Here is a 10,452-nt window from a genome sequence, read left to right on the forward strand (position 1 = left end):
TGCAAACTCCACACACACAGCACCCCAGGAACTAAACCCAGGCTCCCAGCGCTGCCACCCACTGCGCCGCCGTCTCTCACCTCCACTTGCAGATCATGACGCGACCGGAGACCGGAGACTCCTCACTCCTGCAGCAACACACCCCAGCAGGAGGAGGCGCCGACGGACTCGCTCATGGTGCAGTGAGCCCAGCGGTGTGAGGCTGGTGTCCAGCGCTGATATTTACCGACAGCCTGCGACTCACCGTTTCTTCCTTTTCTTCTGCATAATGTCCACAAAATACTCCAGCCAGCGCTTTTTAGACTAACGTTTCTGCTTTGCTCGCTGATTAGATTACAAAAGCCGACTGTTTACCTCCTAGAGGTCAGCTCGCAACAACTTCTGCAGCACCGTTTCCCCGGCAACCACGTTTTATTGACAAAGTAAAATAAACACAGGAGAAAAGTTTGCAAACAAGACGGGAGCTAAGAAACACGAGGACAGTGGGTTTGCTTTATGTGCCGGGTCGATTAACCAGCGCCGCAGACAAGTGAAATACAAGAAAACATACACACAAGGGAACACATAAGAGAGACAAAGAAATACAAGACACGATAAATACGCTGAAATTGTATTAATATAATTCATTCTAATGTTCAATGAAATCAGCGAAACACATGGGCAGGGCAGCCCAGTGAACTACAGAGACTACATTACCCATAAGCCCTGTGGGCGACACCATTTTGACGTCATCGACTCATACTTTTGTATTTTTTATGAGACCAAAAACTACAAGAAAACGTAACGTAGCAGTCGTATTGTCCGGATACATGCAATAATACATGTACATTTTATGGAAAAAAAGATTCAACAAGGTAAATGCAGATAAGGCCCGTCCATGCTTCAACGTTCTTACAAACACAGAAACAGACACATTTCAGAAAGACATTCTGAAATAAAATGTCTTTACATCCGTCTTAAACTGTTCAAACACGGTCTCCTCTCACACCATTCCCTTAATAATTATGCTGCGCAAGTATAATAATGTTTTAAAATACAAACGATATTTTCATCTTCCTTTTCAATGGGATTAAAACGTAACAAATGTATTTCTTTCCGATTTCAAGTCTTTCCGATAGCGCTTTGAGACTCAGCTCCGTGTATCTCTGTCGCCACCCAGTGGACATTTCTCGGAAGTGTCACCGCCCGCCGGAATTCGGAAAAGTCCCGGGACTGAAGCTGTGTGACTGGACAAGAGCCTGTCTCCCGCCTCCTGCTGAAATCTCAGCGCCGATTGGACAAAAGCTGCTCACAGTCCGGATCCAGTGGAACGGCCGATCCACTCCGGGTTTTCCGTAGCCGTCAGTCCGGATCCAGTGGAAGGCCGATCCACTCCGGGTTTTCCGTAGCCGGCAGTCCGGATCCAGTAGAAGGCCTATCCACTCCGGGTTTTCCGTAGCCGGAAGTCCGGGTCCGGTGGAAAGGCCGATCCACTCCGGGTTTTCCGTAGCCGGAAGTCCGGGTCCGGTGCAAAGGCCGATCCACTCCGGGTTTTCCGTAGCCGGAAGTCCGGGTCCGGTGCAAAGGCCGATCCACTCCGGGTTTTCCGTAGCCGGAAGTCCGGATCCTTTACGATGTACGCAAGACTACGTTACAGATCACCGGAGTACATTATACAGGCAAATAAAGATAAGGTACGCACAGCTTTCATGTTGTGATACTTAGACATGGTTTGGAGACGTTCCCTCGTGTGTATTTTGAATTATTCAAATGCGTGTCGCTTTAATTTGGAAGCGCATCATTTCAGTGCATGAGCTTACCTGTTATATTGGGCGAGATTTCACACGGATAATCAAACAAGAACGAGTTTGCCCTGGAATCCATTCCACTGCCCAACCTGAAAGTCAGAGCATGAGAACGGACGGATTGTATGGCGATTGTGGAGTTGCTCGGCCACATCAAGTAGGCGAAAAGTACACTGCTACTACGACATACGGTCTAATTATTCAATTTTCGATTATTTCTCATCTTTAGGCTATTTCTACATCTAATAACGAGCAAGTATAATGATTAAGCCAATGATACATTATATTTTAGATTCGGTTCAGCAGTATTGAGCAGTAAAATAACATCAATTTGTCTACAGGAAATGTCAGAATTCGAAGCCTTCTTTACACCATTTTGCCGATCTGTTCAGAGTGTTTTAACAACAGAACAAAACAAAAACAAACGTAAGGTTTCTGGGCTGCTTTGAGATAGACAATTATCATCTATATTACTTTTAAATCTATGCACACTGTGTATCTTTACCGGGTCGATTCAATGTACAATTTTGTACTGACGCCTTAACCTTATTATTCATACAAAATCTGTTTGACAATAGTCATGTTTGATTCCACTCACTTTCCCCAAAGAGGTGCTCCAAAATAGTTTGACAAGATATTGTGAGATTGCGAGAGGGATCTGAAGTATTTATTAGTACAAGTATAACTAAATTGTTTTCCTTGTAGTCTAATAAAGGTTGTAAATTCTTCCATAGTTTCTGATGGGCTACTGTTAGTTTCTTAAAAGCATCAATACCTAGTTCCTGAATGATTAAATTAGGGAAACATACATCACCTACTTTGCTTAATTTTGTAAATAATACTGTTGGTATCGGTATTAGATGCTCTAAACGCTGTAGCATTTAGGCCTCCTTCTGCCCGTGTTTGACAAATAGCAACCATGAATAAAGTTTTTTTTTATTTTATTTTACTAAGGTAGAGAACATCAAATCACAAAATCACCTTTTTGAAAATCTTAATACCAAGATATTTAATCACATCTTTTACATGTATATTACGTACGGAGCAGACACTTTCCAACAGCCACCAGTTCACTTTTCTGATATGTAAAGAAAGACCAGATACAGAGGAAATGACTTGTAAACGCATTTAATTGCTTTGTCCACCTCTGTGTGCTTTCTCAGAGAGAGGGAGTTGTATCCTCAGCCAATTGGGAACACCTGTCATCTCTTTATCCTGTACTTGAATACCCTGAAACTATTTGTTATAGGGGTGTAAGCAGTGGGAAGAGGAGTGGGCTCGTGTCGAATTGCCTTACCCGTTCCCAATCTGCAGGAGGTCCCACGACGGCAGGTAGCTGCTCCAGTCGCTGGAGCTCAGTTCGCTGTCGAGGGAGGACGAGGGCTCTGGCTCGGGGGAATCACGGCTCCACAGCTCCTACCTGTTGCAGAGTGTTTCTGCCCTCCCGATGGCCTCTGTGTTTTAGAATGATCCGTCTCTTTTCGCTTGCTTACACCACAGGTTTCATCGACGATAGTGTGCATCCTGAAGCAGTGAGTTATCGGTCTTATTTCTACTGAGAAACAGTTCAAGCACTCACAAAACAATAACCAGGAGACGGTGTATGAAAAAGAATTGTAAGACTTGCAGAGAAGATTTGAATAGACAGTGGACGTCACACTGCGTGCTTGAATATCAGAGATTCAATTCATTCTTTCCTGTAGGTTAACTTCCTGTTTGACATTGTTCCGCTGTCACTTCTTCACAAACTCATAACTCGCCGTGTTCAATTTTGTGTTGAGTTACAGGAACCTCAGCATCAGATGAAATCCTCTTCAGCGCCCCAGGGTGACTGGGGGACTTGCCAGATTTTCAGCTTTATCACTGGGTCCTTCGGCTCAGGGCTGTTGAGCAAAGTGCTCCCCTCTGCTGGAGAGCCACAGGGGCACTACAGAGCGGCCTCGTGTTCCCTGCTCCTGCCCGTGCCTGTGGACGGCCAGTGTGACCGCGCGCGAGACAAAGTAGTGCATTCGTGGTGTAAATACAGAATGTTCACTAGCTGACTGAGGAAAGTTACAGAGACGGGAGTATACGTTCTGAAATAATGTGAACCACTGTTACTACACACAGACAGACTACTTAAAAATCATGTGGCTTTTTAAGGTCGTTTTGTCTGCCTAAAGTACGTTAGATTTGTCACAGCAAAGAGTTTGAATACTTACAGAATGCAGCAGCTAGAATTGTTACTTGGAGCAGAAAGAATGACCACATAACCCCCATACTTCTCTCTCTTCATTGGCTTCCTCTCAGGTACAGGGCGGACTTCAAACTCTTCTACTTACTTACAAGGCTCTCAGAGGTCCGGCACCTGTCCTGCCTCGCAGGGATGCTGCAGAGGAGAAATACTGTCTGTCATGGGCTGGGCACCATGTGAGTTGAATGCTGCATCAGTGCCATGGATCCAAGAGGGGCATCATGGATACAGCTGTCGTTTAGGAGGATTCTGCTGGTCTGCAGAGACCTGCATGGGGTACTGACATACAGATAACGTGATGGATGGATGGATTAATACCCGCATTCATTTCTTTCTTTTTTTTTAATGATATAATGTTAGCATGCCCAAAGGGGTTGGGCAGCCAGTTGACCTTGGACCCCTAGAGGATTTTATTCTCCTTACTGAGGAGTCTTTGGTTCCTTTCCTCCATTGTCTTCAGTTCTGTATTCACAAAATGTATGTTTACCTGCATTGTTAAGCGCCTTGGGGCAACCTTGTTGTGAAAGGTGCTATATGAAAATAAATTGAATTGAATGGAATGACAGAGTCACGGCTTTTCCAGTTTCCTCTCCTATTATCTTCTTTATCTGCACTCTAAAACACAGTGAAACCTTGAACCTTTCAACTGGACCACTGCCGTTCTACATCACAATGACTCTAACTAGGACGGAGACTTGAATGGGATGAAAAAGGAAAAGGCATTATTTGCAGGAAGAAATTAAACTGTTCCACCTGATCACTTGCTAAACAAAGTGATTCACTGGAGTGGAGGCGGTGAAAGCTTTGTGAATCAACTTACAAAAGGAAACATGTAAGAAACGTAGCTCCCATATTTAACCCTTGAAAAATCTATGAGTGTTGTGTGGAGGTGAAAGTATTGTTCAATTATTCTAATAAAGCTCACTCAACTAAGACCCAGAAAAGTACCAGAGTATTCTCACCTAAGAGGAAATACTAACAAGTAGGATGTTCAAATGAAAAGCATTAAAAACTGAATGATCTTCAGTAGCTGAAATGATTATTGAGCTCTGGGTCACAGTGCTCCTGAAAAAAAATCAAATTTCAGCAGACACCCAAGGACAGCAGGTGAGCACCATGCTGAGCCAGTGTATAAGTGTATGAATCGCAGTTTCAAGGAGCTTTTTTCAGTTTCGTTCCACTGATCGGCCAACACGGGGGGGAACTTCAGTCTTACTCGCCCTATTGCATTAAGAAACTGTACAACATTCTCCAATAAGAACTTGCGACCTCACCTAACGAAAAGCAATTTGCGTAGCAGGGAAAGACTGGACTCCCACTGGGGATTTTTGTTTTTCATCCCGATGGTGATGTGCACTATATAGAACGTTGCTGGACCCTCCTCGGGAAGCGTGCAGAGATCACATTAGATGTGTTGCTCAAGCTCTTTATTGTCACGTACAGTAAACCCAGCAGTGTGGTCAGTGCGGGATGTGTTCTGTCCTGACGGCAGGGTCAGCAGCCAGAGGAGACCTGAAACACAAGACGGAGAGGTAAGACATTGATTCCGACAGAGAGAGCTTTCACACCGGGTTACTGACAAGAGGAGCAATAAGAGAAGAGTTGTAAAGACACGCCGAAGAGAATATTCTCATCTAAGAGGAAATATTAACAAGTAGGATGTTAAAATGAAAAGCATTAAAAACTGCATGATCTTCAGTAGTGAAATGATTACTGAGCTCTGGGTCACGGACAGCAGGGGAGTGAATGAGTTGTTTATTTTGTTTCCTGTGAATTATGTAGAATTCACAACGTGTTCCAATTGTACAGGAAAACCATTGAGAGCAGATTCACTTCTTCTGCACCAGAATGAATGATTTCCATCTTCACTCTAGGGTACTGTACTTTACAGCACTGTATTGTATTCTGCATATATGTCTGTTATGTACACATTTTCTTTCTCACTTTGTCTCTCTGTCCATTTGTATCAGTTTGTTGGAGAGCACCATCACACCAGCATCACAACATTTATTCTACTGCCTTATTAAGCAAATGTCTCTACTAAATTCTTTTTATATATAAAACATTTTTTGACATGATATACACAAATGGCTAATTATACTTTCTGATTATATTTCCATCTTAGAAATGAAGCATTTCTCTCCTGCAGTTTGAGGTTGTTAAATAGAAAACTGGATCACTCCAGGGCCGAATCTTCTCCCTCTCTTACACTCTCTTACATTCGTTCACGAATGATCACAAGAGCAAACACATAGACTGACTTCTCACAAAGTGTGTCGATGACACAGTCCCGGACAGCTTACTAAAGGACCCAGAAAATCACCACGGGCCAGTCTGAACAGTTTCACGGAATAGTCTGTTGACTTCTCTTTGATGTTTCATGTTACAAGAGCAAAACAATTCTCACTGATTTGAGGATAATTGCGCCATCCCTCCAGCCTACTGAAATGAACCGTCAGACTGCAGAAGCTGTCAGTGACTACAGGTCCTTGGGACTGGTCAGAGAAACCTGAGATGAGACAAACGTTGTGAGACCATTTATAAGCTTGTGACCTCAAATTAAACGGAAGTCAGACATTTTCAAAGGGGGCAACACTGCGGCACAGTGGTTAGCATCGCTGCCTCACACCACAGCCCATTTTTCCACAACACAATCAACCCGCCAGTATCAGTTTGTGTTCAGTGCTGGGGAGGTGCCTTGTCCTTGCAGAACACAAACAAGGTGATCAGGACTGACGGCAAGATTCAGGTATTCAAGTACCCAGTAAATCCAGGGCTCAAATGGGGGAACTGTTTCACGAGCTACACAACATCCTCACACACGATGACAGAGCCTTGGAAAGCCATGTGGAGAGTGAGGTGCTCGTACCCAGCCGGAGTTAAAAGAGCACGCATTGAGCAGAGCAACTGAGCAAAAGCACACTATCGATCTATCCAACCCAGAAAAGCACACATCTCTGTGATACAGAGGCTAAGGCAACATGTGAGTAAAGGATTTTGAATCAGCAATTGTGCTGATGAGCCAGTCAGCAATTTTTCAGAAATAGCAAACAAGTCGTCAGCCTCCAGGAGCTGCAGAAGATTGTGAGATATAAAGGAGTGAAACCAGGGCAGGAGAAACTGATTCCTCGTGTAGGAAGCTGAGGAAAAAGATGCACACCCTGCAGACTGAAAGGAAGACAGCACAAACTATCAGTAATGTCAGCCTAGAAGAAAGTGTAGTGCAGTGTGTTGCAACTAAGTTTTTGTTCAATATTTGTTTTGTCTGAAAGAGACTGTTTTGATCAGATACATGCAATACTATTTCTTTCTCATTCTCTGTCTTTGTATGTCTTATTTGGATCACACCATAAAGTTCATAACCCAGCCAGTTGCTTTGGCTCTGAAAGCATCCCTCAGCAGGGACAGCCCTGATCCCCAAACACAGGGCTGCCCTTCCCACTGCCCGTCTGCTCTCTGCCCAGTGGAAGTAGCGTTTCTGCCCCACAGCTGTGTGAGAGAAGATGACCTGAGAGCACTAACCCACCTCTGGAGAGGGAAGAGTCTCAGCTGGAAGGGAGGAGGAGCTGCCGGGCTGCCGCAGACAAGGCGCCGCTGAAATGATGGAGAAATCTTTTAGAATCAAACGTCACGTGGCTCAGTGTTTAAGCTGTAGTACATGATCACATTAGATTATTAAAACATGCAGACTGCCATTTCCATTCTGTACAAACAAAGGGTTTTCCATTGTAGAAAACACTACTGCAAATCCAAAGCGGAGTGCACTGGGACTGCAGTCCAGAGAAACCCATCATGTTACAAGAACTGGAGGCCATTTCACACCAAAACTGTACAATAGGATTCTTTCTGCACACCCAGTACTGGGGGCTGTGTCAGAGGCTCCTCACCGTTCTGTGATGATTTTAGACGTCGAATCGGGCAGGAGGCAGGCGCTCTTCGGGAGCTCTGGTCGCGTGCTATAACTCAGACCACGCGATGGCACAATTCCTTCCTACATACAAACAGAAACTTCAAACAACAAAACCCAACAAGAAATCTGTGCACACTTGGACTCCTGCTGCAGCTGAGGAGCTGTCACGCACACACCTCCTGTGTGGGTAGTGTTGGCCGTAGGACGTGTTGTTCAGAGAGAGAAAAAATACACCATAGCAAGTCAGCACTCAAACAAACCAAAAGGCCAGTTTTATTGAAGTTGACGCAGCTGGCCACACAAACACTCACTGGGTCTCTTCACCAGGTATCCACACAGACAGCACCCCAGGAAACCAGACCCATGAGAACAGGGGCAGAGCATGCAGACTCCACACAGACAGCACCCCATGAACAGGACCCATGAGAACACAGGCAGAGCATGCAGACTCCACACAGACAGCACCCCAGGAAACCAGACCCATGAGAACAGGGGCAGAGCATGCAGACTTCACACAGACAGCACCCCAGGAAACCAGACCCATGAGAACAGGGGCAGAGCATGCAGACTCCACACAGACAGCACCCCATGAACAGGACCCATGAGAACACAGGCAGAGCATGCAGACTCCACACAGACAGCACCCCAGGAAACCAGACCCATGACAACGGGGCAGAGCATGCAGACTCCACACAGACAGCACCCCAGGAACCAGACCCATGAGAACAGGGGCAGAGCATGCAGACTCCACACAGACAGCACCCCAGGACACCAGACCCATGAGAACAGGGGCAGAGCATGCAGACTCCACACATACAGCACCCCAGGAACCCAGACCCATGACAACGGGGCAGAGCATGCAGACTCCACACAGACAGCACCCCAGGAAACCAGACCCATGAGAACAGGGGCAGAGCATGCAGACTCCACACAGACAACACCCCATGAACAGGACCCATGAGAACACAGGCAGACCATGCAGACTCCATACAGACAGCACCCCAGGAACCAGACCCATGAGAACAGGGGAAGAGCATGCAGACTCCACACAGACAGCACCCCAGGAACAGGACCCATGAGAACCGGGGCAGAGCATGCAGACTCCAGACAGACAGCACCCCAGGAACAGGACCCATGAGAACAGGGGCAGAGCATACTGACTCCACACAGACAGCACCCCAGGAAACTGAACCCATGAGAACAGGGGCAGAGCATGCAGACTCCATACAGACAGCACCCCAGGAAACCAGACCCATGAGAACCGGGGCAGAACATGCAGACTTCACACAGACAGCACCCCAGCAAACCAGACCCATGAGAACAGGGGCAGAGCATGCAGACTCCACACAGACAGCACCCCAGGAAACCAGACCCATGAGAACAGGGGCAGAGCATGCAGACTCCACACAGACAGCAGCCCAGGTAACACACCCCAGCAGGAGGAGGCGCCGACGGACTCGCTCATGGTGCAGTGAGCCCAGCGGTGTGAGGCTATTGTCCAGCGCTGATGTGTCCCTGATAGTCCTGTCCCACAGCCTGCGAGTCACCGTTTCTTCCACAAAATACTCCAGCCAGCGCTTTTTAGATTAGATTAAAAAAGCCGCCTGTTGACCTGCTGGAGGTCAGACCCGCTCCGGCAACAACTACTGCAGCTCCGTTGTCCCGGCAACCACGTTTTATTTAACAAAGTAAAATAAACACAGGAGAAAAGTTTGCAAACAAGACAAGAGAGCTCAGAAACCCACAGACACGACGGCAGTGGGTTCTGTTTCTGTTTCGAGTTGATAAACCAGGCAGGACGAGCGCTGCAAACACACTAGAGTGCACATAACACAATCAGGGGTACACAAGACTCCTGCTTTTTACACAAACAGGTTCAACAGGTCAATAAAGAGCAGGTCGGCACAGCTGTCATGATGTCTCATTTACAAAGAGTCTGAAGATTTGCTCGTCTCTTCCCAGAGCAGCTTCACTCCGGAGAGCAAGAAACAGCTCCTGCCGAGTCCGTCTTGTAAGACAGACATAGAAATCCGCGACACGGTAAATACACTGACATTGTATAATTAATTCTGATGCTCAATCAAATCTGCGGAACACGTGTGGAGCGCAGTCCAGAGCACTATAGAGACTACATTTCCCACAAGCCCTGTGGCGACTTCCTTTTGACGTAATCGAGTCGCGTCTTTTTATTTTTAATTATAACAACAATACATGCCATAAAAACAAGAATACATATAACACAGAGTATAGTCAGGGGTACATACGATAAAACATGTACATGTTATGGAAAAAGATTAAACAAGTAATCTTGTTTAATAGTAAACAAAAGCAGATGAGGTCCGTACATGTTTCAAATTGTCTGTACAGACGCATTTACATCCGTTTTAAAGTGTTTAAACATGGGTCTCCTCTCACAGCATTTCGTTAATTATTATATCGTGGAAGTATCATATGTTTTTAAATACAAACGATATTTTCATATTACTTTCAATAGGTTTAAAATGTAGTATTATTTAACTTCTTTA

At 45.7% G+C, this 10,452-nt stretch overlaps 2 long non-coding RNA genes across 2 annotated transcripts; one reads left to right on the forward strand and one right to left on the reverse strand.

Moving 5' to 3' along the window:
• The first annotated feature begins 1,250 nt into the window (after positions 1-1,250).
• LOC148654205 (uncharacterized) lies at positions 1,251-4,577 on the forward strand. Its single transcript, XR_015941429.1, has 2 exons — positions 1,251-1,673; positions 4,074-4,577. It is a non-coding gene; the product is annotated as an uncharacterized LOC148654205 (long non-coding RNA).
• A 2,977-nt stretch (positions 4,578-7,554) lies between these two features.
• Positions 7,555-7,993, reverse strand: LOC148654206 (uncharacterized). The gene is made up of 2 exons (XR_015941394.1): positions 7,905-7,993; positions 7,555-7,611 (listed from the first exon to the last, which is right to left on the reverse strand). It is a non-coding gene; the product is annotated as an uncharacterized LOC148654206 (long non-coding RNA).
• Between the last annotated feature and the right edge of the window lie 2,459 nt (positions 7,994-10,452).

Source organism: Lepisosteus platostomus, chromosome 9, assembly GCF_059453375.1.
Source record: "Lepisosteus platostomus isolate fLepPlt1 chromosome 9, fLepPlt1.hap1, whole genome shotgun sequence".
NCBI classification, from domain to species: Eukaryota; Metazoa; Chordata; class Actinopteri; order Semionotiformes; family Lepisosteidae; genus Lepisosteus; species Lepisosteus platostomus.